This window comes from Lissotriton helveticus, chromosome 5_1 (genome assembly GCF_964261635.1).
Source record: "Lissotriton helveticus chromosome 5_1, aLisHel1.1, whole genome shotgun sequence".
Classification (NCBI taxonomy): domain Eukaryota; kingdom Metazoa; phylum Chordata; class Amphibia; order Caudata; family Salamandridae; genus Lissotriton; species Lissotriton helveticus.
In genome coordinates this window covers 862950138-862964750 of record NC_136065.1, presented here as the reverse complement: position 1 = coordinate 862964750, position 14613 = coordinate 862950138, and the positions used below count along the sequence as shown (strand labels likewise).

General features: G+C 47.6%; 1 protein-coding gene across 1 annotated transcript in view; it reads right to left on the bottom strand.

Moving 5' to 3' along the window:
* Nucleotides 1-14613, bottom strand: part of PARG (poly(ADP-ribose) glycohydrolase) — a 911041-nt gene that overhangs the window by 693587 nt on the left and 202841 nt on the right. The window lies entirely within an intron of this gene.

The following is a 14613-nucleotide window of genomic DNA, read 5'->3' as shown; positions in this document are numbered from 1 at the left end:
TGATGTTTCTAAATGCTTTTAAATGGGAGAAAATTAAAATGAATAATTAACTTAATGATTAAGTTAACTCTTCATTTTAATTATCTCCTATTTCAAAGTGCTACATTTACAAACAGCAGGCCTCTTGTTCCCAGTGGCCAGTAGACATTGTGCCATATCTATAACTGAAAAAACACAATCATGTTTTTGAATGGGAGTCATTTAAAGTGAAGAAAAATATTTCTATGAAGCATGAAGTCTTAATATTTTTCTCTACTTTCAATTCCGCCTATTAAATCTTAACGTTTTATGAAGCACGTTTCTTCATTTTAAATTCCCCCCCATCTAAACAAATGACTGCATTAGTCTGGTACGAATATTGCACCGTGTCTACAGGGGACTGGGAGCAAGATTCCTGCTGTTAGCAAACGTGGCACTTTGAAGCGTAAGAACATTTAAATGATGAGTTTTATGCAATCCATATTAACATAAAGTTAACTCTTTAGTTTAATAGCTTAATAAAAGTTAATTCTTCAGTTTAATTTTCTCCCATTTCAAAGTGTCGCCTTTACACGTAGCAAACATCTTGCTCCCAGTAGCTCATAGACACTGTGCCATATTTATAACTAGGGCTGCCAATTTTATGGTATTTCTTTTTTTAACATTTCCGTCTGTAATTTTTTGGCCATTTTATCTGTATTTATCAATATTTATTTTATGTTTTGTTTATAAATGATGTTGTAAAACTGTACAATTCCATATGTATTTAACTGATAGACGCACTCATTCTCTGATGTCTGTAGTGATTTAGCTATTTAAGCTGCCAAATATTACGTAACAATACATCCACTAAATATTAGCATTATACCACAAATGTATGTTGACATGGAGTAGTTTCTGTCCTGTAACTCCAGTTCTGTAGTAGGGGTATCTCTGTTATAGTCATAATCTAGTGAATAGTCCTGCCCATGTGCGCGGACCCCGGAGCAATCAAAAATAATCTCTTAAATTGTCAAAACATGCAGAACTGCACAGACACTTAAGAGAGAATTTAAAGACAGATAATGCAGCCTATATCCACAGGCTACACTGTTCAGTACTTCAACTAGAAATTCCACCAAAAATCTACAAACAGCACAGCCTGTCCAGGGTTTTCTTACAGAGAAAATCTTGCCTGAAACAGCAAAACCCTCTGGAATGATAGAGAGGAAGAAGTGGACAGACAAGCCCCATAGGCTGCCATTATGTGGCTCAAAACAGGATACTGTGCCTTTAAGAGAACTTTCCAGAAGCCTCACAGTATCCCAGAATGCACTGCAGGTCCCCTTCACCTTCAGTTCTTTTTGAAGGCGTAACACGCCAGACCTGTAGTATTTCTTACATGAATATCTCTCTCCACCGGGGAGGAGGGCGGGCGCTTATGACTAACAGAGATACCCCTACTACAGAACTGGAGTTACAGGACAGAAACTACTCCTTCTGTAGTAGGGGATCTCTGTGTATAGTCATAATCTAGTGAATAGAATGAACAAGCCCATCCCCACACCAAAGTGGCGGTGGAGAAAAGAGAAATAACACCACTACTGTGCGAACACATTTCGCAGCGAAGCCTGCCCAACCCAAGCATCTGCCCTGGTCTCAGTGTCCAGACAGTAATGCTTAATAAGGTATGGACCGACTTCCAAGTGGCTGCCTTGCAGATTTCTGCAATTGGAACACTACGGAGCAAAGCAGTCGTGGCAGCTTTGCCCCCGGTGGAATGAGCCTTAGGTTTACCCCCTAAGGTCTTATCAGCTTTTTGGTAACACAATTGTATACAGGACACAATCCACCTCGAGATGGACTGTTTAGAGGTAGCAAGACCGGTCCTGAATAATCCATAATTGATAAACAATTGGTCTGACCTACGAATATCTACGGTTTTATCCAGATAAAAAGTTCAACACCCTCCTAACATCCAGGGAATGCAAAGACCTTTCCGCTGGAGATGAAGGATTCTCAAAAATCGTAGGCAAAGTTATAGTCTGGTTAACATGGAAGTCAGATATAACTGTTGGAAGAACTTTAGGGTGAGTACGCATAACAACCTTAGCAGCATGAAATACAGTCTAAGGTTCTTGGCAACACAACGCCTGAATTTCCTCACCCTGTGGGCCGGTGTAATGGCCACGAGGAACGCCGTCTTCCAGGACAGGTGCTGCAATGAAGCCTTATGAATAGGTTAAAAAAACTCCTTCATCAATCTGGACAGCACCACGTTCAATTCCCATGAAGGCGAAGGAAGCCGGACAGGAGGGAACACTTTTTTCGAGCCTTCCAAAAAAAAAACTTTTGATCACAGGGATCCGAAAGAAGGAAGTCTGTGAAGGCCATTTCTTGTAGGCAGTCAGCGCAGCACGACGAACCTTAATGAAATGGACATTAAGGCCAGACTGCTCCAGGTGTAGAAGATACGGAAGGATGTCATCTTCCTTACACGTCGTTAGGTCATAGTTCTTGAACTTGCACCAGATGCAAAACCTCTTCCACTTGTAAGCATAAGAAGTCCTAGTGGAAGGTCGCCTAACCTTCAGTATGTCCATACAAACTTCTGGTAGATTCAAATGGCCCTATTGCACTATCTCAGGAGCCATGTCGCCAAACTCAAAGACGAGAGGTTGGGGTGCAACATCTGCCCCCCCGAACTTCGTGAAAAGGTCCGGCCTGCACGGCAGCCGTATGTGAGGAAGGAGAGACCGGTGAAGCAGGTCCTTGAACCACCACTGCCTGGGCCATTCCAGGGCAATCAGGATCATCCGTGCCCTGCACTGGGACAGCTTAATGAGTACCACCGGAATCAGGGGAATGGGTGGAAAGGCGCACAGAAAGCTGTTCGCCTACCCCATAACGCATACCCCAGCGTCCCCTGCTGGTAGTACCTGGAGGAAAAGTCTCAGCATCTGCTGTTTTCGGCGGTGGAGAACAGATCTACGTCTGGAGTCCCCCACCTTGCGAAGACTTCACCTAGTACTTAGTCGTTTATGACCCATTCGTGGCTTTCATGAATCAGACTGCTCAGTGCGTCTGCCTGAACAGTCTGCACACCTAGCAGATGGATAGCCGTGATAGTCAGTCCTCTGGCTAGAAGCCAGCGCCAGATCGCCAGCGCCTCCTGCGACAGAGTGCGCGATCTCAAACCCCCATTACTTGTTGAGGCAAGACATCGTGGTCGTATTGTCAGTCTGTACAAGCAGAGAGTTGGTCTGGAAGGACGTAACAAATGCATACAGTGCCAAGTGAACAACTCTGAGTTCCAGGAAATTGAAGTAATACGTGGACTCCATCGGGGACCACATTCCTTGTATCTGTCAGTCTCCGGAATGCACCCCCCCAGCCGTGGAGAGACCCATCCGTCACGATAGTCTGTGCGGGAATGTCCTCGTGAAAGGGAACCCCTCCGAGGAGATACTCCGCCGAACACCACCACTTCAGAGACTGAAGAGCATGCAGAGACAGTCGTATCTTGTCGTCCCAAGATCCATTCCTCTGATTCCACTGATCCTCCACGCACTCCAGCAAAGGTCTCATGGGCAGCCGTGCGTGTGGCGTGAGGAAGATACAAGAGGCCATCGACCTCAGTAGAGCAGACGCCGTCCCCACTGTTGTAGATGGAGGGATCATAAGAGCCTGAGCCTTCCGAAGGAGCGATAATCATCTCTCCTCCGAAGGAGACACGCTTGCTGACAGCGTATTGACGGAGGCTTCCCAAGTACTGTATGCACTGGACCGGAACCGGGACAGCCTTGGGCAAGTTGATGTGCAACCCCAGCTCGTTCAAAAGAACGCACGTCTTCTGGAAGTGTGCTTGAGCTTCCGAGAAAGAGGAGGCCTTGATCAACCAATCGTTCAGGTACGGGTAGACAAACACCTCGTTTATCCTCAGGTGTGCAGCTACCACTGCCATGCACTTCGAGAATGTTCTGGGCGCCGACGTCAGCCCGACTGGCAGTACTGTGTACTGATAATGATTGACGCCGACTTGGAATCGCAGGAACTTCCTGTGTATGTGCGCAAAGGGCACATGGAAGTACTCATCCTGTATATCTATGGCACAGAGCCAAACTCCCTGTTGCGGCTGAGGAAAAAACCTGATGGCAACGATTCCTCTCTCTGCGAATCCACTCGTTTGCTTGTCGCAAATCCAGAATGGGCCTGAACTCGTTCTTGTCCTTCTTGCGAACCAGAAAGAACCTGGAGTACAGACCTCTTCACCTTTGAGACAGAGGTACGTCTCCTATCGCCCTTTTCCTTAACCGGGTATCGGCCTCCGCCTGGAGCTCGCGCAGCTGAAACCGCGAGCTGACCGGAGGAATTGCTGGAGAAGGACTGATGAACCGAAGACTGACTTAGACCCGGCCGGCCTTTGTTCGCTGAGGAGCATCAAGCTCTCCCGCGTTCGCGCACAATATACGTGTGACGTATTAAAGGCAGCCCGGGACCACAGACAAACCCTGGGAGGAAAAACGCCGCTAGAAAGGGAAGAAGGCCTCAAGCCGTTCTCCACGCCCTAAACCTACAGCCTCCCAAAAGTCTCCGAGTCAGACTTATGCGGACCACTCACTACCCTCATGGTAACCCAAGGGTTGCCCAAAGAACGGGAGAGTAGATGCACACTGCTGAGCCGTAGGCTGCAGAGGCGCCCGACGAATACAAGTATGGCAACGTAGGACAAACCCACAATACCTGGGGGTCGGCAGGAGAGAAAAAAAAAACTCCGCTCCGACACCGATGCTTAGACCTGAAACCATCAGGTCCCTAGACTATCTCTTGTAAGGCTTCCCTCCTGTCTCTCGGCAGGGGAACCATTAATTCGTGAAGAAAACACCTCCACACAGGGATCCTACCACAACGGCCCAGCAACAGCGGGCCACCGCATGACGCCTACATGCCGCCACCCCTGCGACCAAGGCAGGAGTACGTTCGAAGCCATAACCTCCTGGCAGGTGGTAGCGGACCAAAGCTAAGTACCGCCAACCAGTAAAGAGTCGGAGAGAGACTCCCTGTACTCATGGAAGACGCATCCCTGGCAACAAGGCAAGGGGAATCGCAGACTGAGGGGCCAAAGACCCCTGGGGTGGTGGATGGGAGAGAGAACCGGGAGAAATCTGAAACATCCCCGGTGGTCTCACCAGAGGTGGCAGAGCAGGAGGCGACCTAGCCGATGAGTAGGTATGCGAAAACTCTAAACTAAGCAAAAGGACCAACGTCCCTCGCTTACACGTGGTGAGTAATTTCAAAAGGGGGTGGTGATGGACAGAGTATCTGAGTTAATCAGAACACTCCTACCCAGTCAACAGATCAGGGCTTGATCCATCACCGTTTTTTTAGCTCACTGCACCATCCCAGTTCAGAACCTGGCTATATGCAAATTAGTCTGTCCCTGGCCCAGTGCATCATGGGAACAGGGCAGACCAAACTACCAAGCCAATTCTTTACCGGAAAGGAAACAAGCTTCCGGGGACCGGTTTCTGGCATTACAGCCGTCTTCGGCCCGGCTTGCTTGAATCCTGATGGTGCAGTGAGCAAGGGACTCACATCTGAGCATACCCTTCCACACTTATGGTGGCCAAAATAATTTCAAAAGGGGGTGGTGATGGACAGAGTATCTGAGTTAATCAGAACACTCCTACCCAGTCAACAGATCAGGGCTTGATCCATCACCGTTTTTTTAGCTCACTGCACCATCCCAGTTCAGAACCTGGCTATATGCAAATTAGTCTGTCCCTGGCCCAGTGCATCATGGGAACAGGGCAGACCAAACTACCAAGCCAATTCTTTACCGGAAAGGAAACAAGCTTCCGGGGACCGGTTTCTGGCATTACAGCCGTCTTCGGCCCGGCTTGCTTGAATCCTGATGGTGCAGTGAGCAAGGGACTCACATCTGAGCATACCCTTCCACACTTATGGTGGCCAAAATAATTTCAAAAGGGGGTGGTGATGGACAGAGTATCTGAGTTAATCAGAACACTCCTACCCAGTCAACAGATCAGGGCTTGATCCATCACCGTTTTTTTAGCTCACTGCACCATCCCAGTTCAGAACCTGGCTATATGCAAATTAGTCTGTCCCTGGCCCAGTGCATCATGGGAACAGGGCAGACCAAACTACCAAGCCAATTCTTTACCGGAAAGGAAACCAGCTTCCGGGGACCGGTTTCTGGCATTACAGCAGTCTTCGGCCCGGCTTGCTTGAATCCTGATGGTGCAGTGAGCAAGGGACTCACATCTGAGCATACCCTTCCACACTTATGGTGGCCAAAATAATTTCAAAAGGGGGTGGTGATGGACAGAGTATCTGAGTTAATCAGAACACTCCTACCCAGTCAACAGATCAGGGCTTGATCCATCACCGTTTTTTTAGCTCACTGCACCATCCCAGTTCAGAACCTGGCTATATGCAAATTAGTCGGTGCCGGGCCCGGTGCATCATGGGAACAGGGCAGACCAAACTACCAAGCCAATTCTTTACCGGAAAGGAAACAAGCTTCCGGGGACCGGTTTCTGGCATTACAGCCGTCTTCGGCCCGGCTTGCTTGAATCCTGATGACACGTGGTGAGTAGCCACAGACTCCCCATCAGAAGGGTTCCTCAACGCTGATCAACTGCTCGGCGTCGTGGGTGGACGGTGCCGGGAACACAAAGTCCCCTCCTACGCAGAGGGGGCTCACCACGGAGCGAGGCCTGTAACAAGACCCAGGCCGCAAGCGCCGGCAAGTATACTGCGGCTGTAACCCATGACGTCGACCTCACTACGACGTCACCATCACTAAGACAGTGACTGTCTCTACGACACCAACACTCCGACGTCAAATAGAAAAAGCTCAAAAAAGAAGAGCTAATGCTCCAGGGTCCTGCTAGCAGGAGCCGGAAAAAAGAACTGTAGGTGAAGGGGACCTGCAGTGCATTCTGGGATACTGTGAGGCTTCTGGAAAGTTCTCTTAAAGGCACAGTATCCTGTTTTGAGCCACATAATGGCAGCCTATGGGGCTTGTCTGTCCACTTCTTCCTCTCTATCATTCCAGAGGGTTTTGCTGTTACAGGCAAGGTTTTCTCTGTAAGAAAACCCTGGACAGGCTGTGCTGTTTGTGGTTTTTTGGTGGAATTTCTAGTCGAAGTACTGGACAGTGTAGCCTGTGGATATAGGCTGCATTATCGGTCTTTAAATTCTCTCTTAAGTGTCTGTGCAGTTCTGCATGTTTTGACAACTTAAGAGATTATTTTTGATTGCTCCGGGGTCCGCGCACATGGGCGGGACTATTCACTAGATTATGACTATACACACAGATCCCCTACTACAGAAATGTCATTATTTAAAGAAATTTCATTGTGTTTTTTTAATTTCCTACGCTGTCCACCTGGTCAGCTGTTGGGCTACAATTCATGAAAGAAGCACACATTTCTGTATTTATACACTTTTAGAATAAATACAGGCAGAAAACACATTGTTTTCTGTCTGTATTTATCTGTAAAAAATCAATCCATAAAAACAGAAAATTGGGAGCAGTATTTATAACTTAAAAATACAGCCATTATTTTAAGTAGAAGACATTTCAAGTGCAGAAAATGTTTCCATATTCTGAACATTTTTGCAGAACATGTTTCTGCACCTAAAATTTCTCACATTTAAAAATATGGTTGTATGTTTGTTATTCATAGGCTGGTGACACGCAAGGTGAAAGTTATGTCCTGTGCCTCAAGTACATACGACACAGGCTCTCAGTCACCCATACACATATATCCCCTTTATATGCACACGTTCATACGTCCCCAAAGACTACTCGCCCACTGACAAACATGGCAGCCATTTCACAGTGTCCCTAATCAAAGTATTTTGTTCAAACCTTGATATCTGGCTCTATGGACATTAGGCTTAAAGTCCATGAACCTGGGTATGGGGTAGTCTAGTAACTAGTTGCTTGGCTTTCAGTAGCTCACAATGATTTTCACTGATCAGAAGTAACTATCACTACAGAAAAGGTTGGTGATCCTGGTGACTGCACAAGATATAAAGTCTAACATCACAATGACCCCCAAGAAGTCAGAAGCTGTTCCTCAGTTTCCAGGCCAGAATGGATCGCATCAGCTCATATGCACAGTAGAAAAGTGAAAATTGAGCAAGGAGTGTAAGTTACTTGCCTCCCAAATTGGAGTTATAGTTAGAGCAGCGAATTATATCCTTCTAACATTACTATTTCATTGGTTAAGATAATGAATCAATCAGGTTTAAAATGAAGCCCACATACAACAGAACTTCTGTTGTGCCTACTTCATCTGAACATGGGTGCAACTTTTATTTGCAGAAGATAATCATAAGAAAGAGAAGTAAAACAATTACTATGTATTCACACTATATACAAGATAAAAAAGTGACTCAAGTGACCTATGTGCCCCAGTGTGGTGACCATATCCAACAGTGACGTATTATACAGTGACGGGTAAAAAGAAGCAGTTGGTTATTGGAGTGACCACGGAGGTCCTTTATGGAATAAGGTTCAATTCACTCAGTAGAAATTATTTTTAATGTTCTAGGACTCTCCTTCCTTTTGTAGCCGACCTGTTGACATTGGCGCAGATAATTGGTAATTAGTGGACTCACTGTTTAGCTCACTTTTTGAGACCCCAGTGTAAGGGCTGTTTGCAACGGCCTTTTTCGTGACTTTTAAATCATCATTATGTTATATTAGTATGGGCATCAGCGGTCTGAGGCGTTGCCTCCCCCTTGGATGACTCTGAATAAGTACTCGTTGGGGTTTGTTATTGTTTTTGTGTTATGGGATCTTTTCGGGAGGGATCTGATTCTCGGGGCCCGCCAGCTCAGGTGTGGGTGAAGGATGGTTGCTTGGGAGTGGCGTTTTTTTTTGAGATTATGTCTTTTTATTTGGGCCCGCCAGCTCAGGTGTGGGTGAAGGGTGGTTGCTTGGGAGTGGCGTTTTTTTTTGAGATTATGTCTTTTTATTTATGGTTTTTGTTTTATTAATTATTACATTGATATGCGGGTTCCCTACTTTACCTGCTTTTACGAGGCTGTTGGTAAATCGACTGAGTTCATACCACTTGGGTTTCTCTAGGATATGGCAGTAGTCCCATAAGTGAAAGTTAATCTGCTCACATGGAATGTCAGGGGGCTTAATAACCCGAGGAAATGCAAATTGGTTCTGGCATATTTGAAACGCCACGAGGTCAAGATAGCCTTTCTGCAGGAGACCCATCTTCCTATTCAAGTTTCCCCTCCTTTTGCTGCTTCCTCCTGGGGGTCCAATAAGTTCTTCTCTAATTATAGCATGTATTGCCAGGAGGTTTGCACGCTACTCACAGCTCACTTCCTTTTACACTTATTGACAAAGCAGAAGATTCCCATGGGCGATACTTGTTAATCAGGGGAACGCTTCTGGGTCAAACGGTTCTCCTCTTAAATGTCTATGCCCCAAGCACAGGTCACCCGGACTTTTTCGATAACTTACATGCCCTGCTGAATCGATATGATTATGATGTTCTCTTTCTGGGCGGGGACCTCAATCTCTGGCTCAATTACGCTCTTGATTCTTCAAACCCACAGGGGACTCCCAAGGTCCGCTCTCTTACTATATTTAATGACCTGCTTCGCGCGTTGGATTTACGTGACAACTGGCGGCGGCATCATCCATCGGCCCCTGGCTACACGTTTTATTCAGCACCTCATTCAACACACACTCGTATTGATTACATCTTTGCCACTGCTACGGGGTGTCGCTGGGTGGAGGGGGCAGGCGTGGAACCTCGCACTCTATCCGACCATTCCCCCCTCATTTTGCACCTGAACATGCCGCACTCGGCTCGGTGGGAGCGGAGGTGGTCCTTTCCAGCGTCGGCTCTCCTAGACAAGGTGTGCCGTTCTGAGGTTCAGGAGGCCATTACGGAATATTTCACCCTGAACACCGGTTTGGTGGCTCACTACTTCACTCTTTGGTACGCCTTTAAGGCGTTCATATGGAGAGTTGTCATCTCCAAACAGGCTGGGGTGTTCCGAGCAGTACGCGGTAGCCTCGTGAAAGTAGAGGTTGAGCTGGCCCTGCTAGACGAGTCGTCCCCTGACCCACAAATACAGCGCAATGCACTTATGTTGGATTTTAATGAGCATGCCGACAGGGAGGCGTCCCTGCTCGGCAAATACCAACTGGCACGGCGCTATGGCGAAAGTGAACGCCCCGGAAGGACGTTCGCTCATCTGGTGAGCCCCTCGAAAGGGGCTACGCATATCACATCCATTGCACGTGGGGACGGGACATGTGCCACATTTGACTCGGATATTGTGGCGGAGCTGGTGGTCTATTATCATTCCCCCATTCCACCACGCTTTCTGACACTTTTACAGAGCACCTGTCCTACCTAGACGAAGTGGCCATGGTCTGGCTCACTAAAGGCGAGGGGGAGTCTTTGGCACACCCCTTCACGGCTGAGGTAATTTCACTGGCCATAGAAGAACTCTCTGGTTCCAAAGCACCGGGCCTTGACGGTCTCACGGAAGTGTTCTATAAAGCCTACAAGGAAAGCCTGGCGCCTCAACTCTTGGAAGTCTTTGCTGAGGCATTGGAGTTGGGCATTCTCCCCCATACTATGTGCAGGGCAGCCATCTCCTTTCTGCTCAAACCAGGTAAAGATCCTGCACATTGTTTGTCGTACCGTCTCATATCCCTCATTAACTTCGATAATAAAATTCTTGCCATAACGCTCTCCTCGCGCCTTTCCTTATTAATGGATCAAATCCGGTCTCCAGTGCAATCTGGTTTTATACCTCACCGTTCCACCGCCCCTAATCTCCGCACTGTATTCTCGTCATTAATCGCAGAGAATCCACAATGCCAGCTGCAGTTGCATTATTTGACACAGAGAAGCCTTCGATTCTCTCGAGTGGCCCTTCCTTTTGGCTTCACTCCACAAACATGGCCTCCCCACTAACTTCATAGCCCTGATTGCCCTTTTATATTTCTCCCCCACGGCCCGCCTCCGGGTGAATGGCTCCTTATCCCCTCCCATCCCCATCACCCGCGGCACACATCAGGGGTGCCCCTTGTCCCCACTCCTATTTATTATAGAGATTGACCCTTTGGTCTGTCTTCTTCAAGAAAAACACCTGTTCCACGGCCTGCAATTCCCTGCTGGCCCGCTCTTAATGTCTCTGTATGCAGATGATATTTTGCTTTTCGTCCACCATCCCCAAACCAATTTGCAACCGTTAATTGACGAAATCGAGCGGTTTGGTTCAATGTCGGGTCTTAAGATTACTTGGGGGAAGCCGGTGCTATTCCCCATCACAGACGCGACGGACGATGTGGAGTACGCCCTAAAGGTAGCTCGGGAGACCACAAAGTATCCTGGGGTGCAGCTTCACAAGGACAAAAGCCAGGTGTGACGGGGCAGGGGAGCCGGACCCTCAGACTAATGAAGAATGGTGGATGGCCACACCCCTTTTACCGTGCTCCTTGTCCCCACAGCATTCGCCGGCAGCATGGACCGAAGAGGACGGCTCGGTCTGGTTTCCAGAATATACGGACGCCGGTCCCTTTAAGATGATCGAGCCAGGTAACGAGACTCCACCCCCTGAGGACGCACGGGCGTCAAAAGCCGGCACACCTGGGAAGGAGATGGAAGGCGTTTCGAGTGGAGCGGAGAACCTCGAGGAAGCCGACGAGAGGTACCTGGATGCTGAAAAACCGGAGGACGACAAGCCAGGAGGCCAACGATTCCACGCTGCGCCCTGCCACGTTCCCACGGGAGGAGCGTGGCTCCAAGAGGTACGGGGCCGGGTAGCGGGCTGGGTCGGGCGGAGGAAACATCAGTGACCGTTTTCCTACTCCAGCCTATCCTTCCCTCCCCCTCTTCTCCCTGCACGAGCACTCCACAGGCCCGGGGTAGTTTAAGTGTGCACGGACTGTTAATCCCTCACTCCCGACCCCCTTGATCATTTCTCCGACGTATTGTGTCCTGACCTTTGTTTCCTTTCCTTTGCCGGTACCGGAGCGGAACCCGGAGACAACGCCCGGAGCAGACCCCGACCCTCTGGACGACAGTTCTTCCCGAAGACCATCCAAGAGGACTTCTTTCTTTCTCCTGTTCAGTTATCTTGAGTTTCATGAAGAAGACTTATATTCCAATAAAGCCTTCGTTAAAACCATTACTGAAGGCGCCTGTATTTCTCTTCGCACCCCCTGCCCCAGTAGAACCCTCGGTACTCAGTGTAAACCCCCACGTCCCAGCCTCGGCGGGACACCAGGTTATACAACTAAATTACGGACCTGCTATTATCATCTTACACCGCGAGTTGAAAATGGCTCCAACTCCCCCTCTCTAAGGCAGGCTGTGTTGCCCTTATAAACATGAAGGTGCTACCCCGGTTCCTTTACTACTTCCACACCATCTTCATTCCGCTTACCTACGTGTTTTTTGCCCAACTACGCAGCCTCCTTATCCGGCTGATATGGTCTGGCCGTCGGCCCAGGGTAGCTTGGGATTCTCTTACACTCCCATATACACAGGGGTTGCTGTTCTGGACCCTCAGTTGTATTTTTACTGGTGCAGGCCCAATTTGCTGACCATTGGTTTCATCCGGATGCCCGGATACCCTACACAAAAACAGACAAGGAATTGGCTGCTCCGACTCCTTCGGCGTCATTGCTCCCAAAGGGAATCCCCCTCGATGCACAAGACATTCAACCTTTGGCCACTACATGCTGGGCCTGGCGAAAATTGAATCAGATATATGGGTCTGGTCCCCTTTATTCACCCACTCGCCCATAAACCCTTTTAACACCTTACAAATGACAAGGGGGTTCTGGCACTTTCCCTAAACTGGAGTTTGATACCTTTGGGTCCTTGTTCCCGGATGGCCCGGCACGCAATTTGTCTGATTTGACACAGCTCCCAGGGCTCACTGGCGTGGATTCTCTGAATGTGGCCCGGCTTCAGGGGACACACCGAACCACTTTTTCCACCTTCCCTGCCCCATATGACGACTTCCCCCCACTTACAGTCCTCACTGCGGAAGACTCCAGATCGCATCTGGTCACAAAACTGTATAAGGCATGCCGGGCGGGACGGGGGGATCCGGCAATGATGGGAAGACGACATTGGACATCCACTGACTGACAAAGAATGTGCCTTTTGTCTCGAGCAAACTCACAGGGTATCACCTAACCATAGACATAAATAGCTTCACCTAACCATAGACATAAATTGCTTCATTTTAAATTCATTCACAGAGTTTACGCGACTCCCAGTCAGCTAGCTAAATTTGACCCCCCCCGAAACCCACAAACTGCCCCAAATGTAATGCCTTGGATGCCGATTTCGCTCATATATTGTGGACCTGTCCTCCTATTGTAGCTTACTGGCAGGACATATTTGCTACAGTGGCACAAATAATACCTTCTCCAGAGCTTGGCCTGCTGGGACTGGTTCGTCGTATTTAACTAGGTTATAGGCGCTTTGCAGTGATAGCGTTAATGCTGGCAAAACGTGAGATTGCTGTTTTATGGGGGGCAAGGGCTCGTCCAACTAGGTCCGCCTGGCTTCGAAGTCTGGCGTATTGTAGCGTGCAATCTGAGATCTATGCTACACTCTAACCCCCAACCTCCAGGCCCCGGGAAATTTGGTGCGTCTACCCTACACACCTGCAACGTACACTTCTCGCAGCACAGGCCACTCCCTCATCACCAGTCTCCTCGAATGCCGGGTAGATTGTAGTCAGACTCCTCTGCTAATACTTTTTAGACACTTACTTTCCCCCCATACATCCATGTTGCCTGCTGAACTGCTATATTTATCCTAGATACAGCCCCTGATCCCATGTTGATGGCCTCCACCATTTAAGTACTTGAACCCACACGTCTATTCATTATTTCATCAATTTGCTGGCTTTTTTTATATAATTTTGTGTGTCTTATTGCTTTGGTGACTGTGTGATGCATGTGTCTTTTTATGTATTATTGAGTTTTTGTATTGTATTGATCTTTGGAGATTTTGAATTGTATGTGTTTGACTGTCATTCTTTTTAATTTGATGCATTTGGTGTTTGTGTATTGTTTGGTTCTACTTTCTCAATAAACACCTTTAAAAAAAAAAATGATAAGATACGAACAATCTATCAAATGTTGTCAGACCTGCAGATCTGGTTAAGTATTTAGTCGACTTCAGAGGTTCTTGAAACCTAAAGTCAATGCAATATATTTTTATTCAGTGTGACAATAAAGCATTCCGGTTCTTGAAAAAAAGTGGCTGAATGAAATTCATTGGGTAGGATTAATATTTGTAAAGTGCAGCAGTTTAACAAAAATAGGAGAATGAAGGTTAAGAAAGCGTTGCTATTTTTGTGAAATAATTAATTTTAGCTGCGCAAAACATTTGTATGGAAAGTTGCATCAACAATTCCACACCCAGTTACTTGTATCAGATTATCTGTTTTCATGGCTGTAGGTCCAACTGGTTAAATTCAACTGAAATAAGACTAGTACTTGAAGAACGTACCCATTTGTTAATTGTCAGCTCAAGACTAGAGAAGAGATTTTCTGGTCACAAGGATATATCCAGTAATCCGCAATAAAAATTAACAGATCGATGGGCC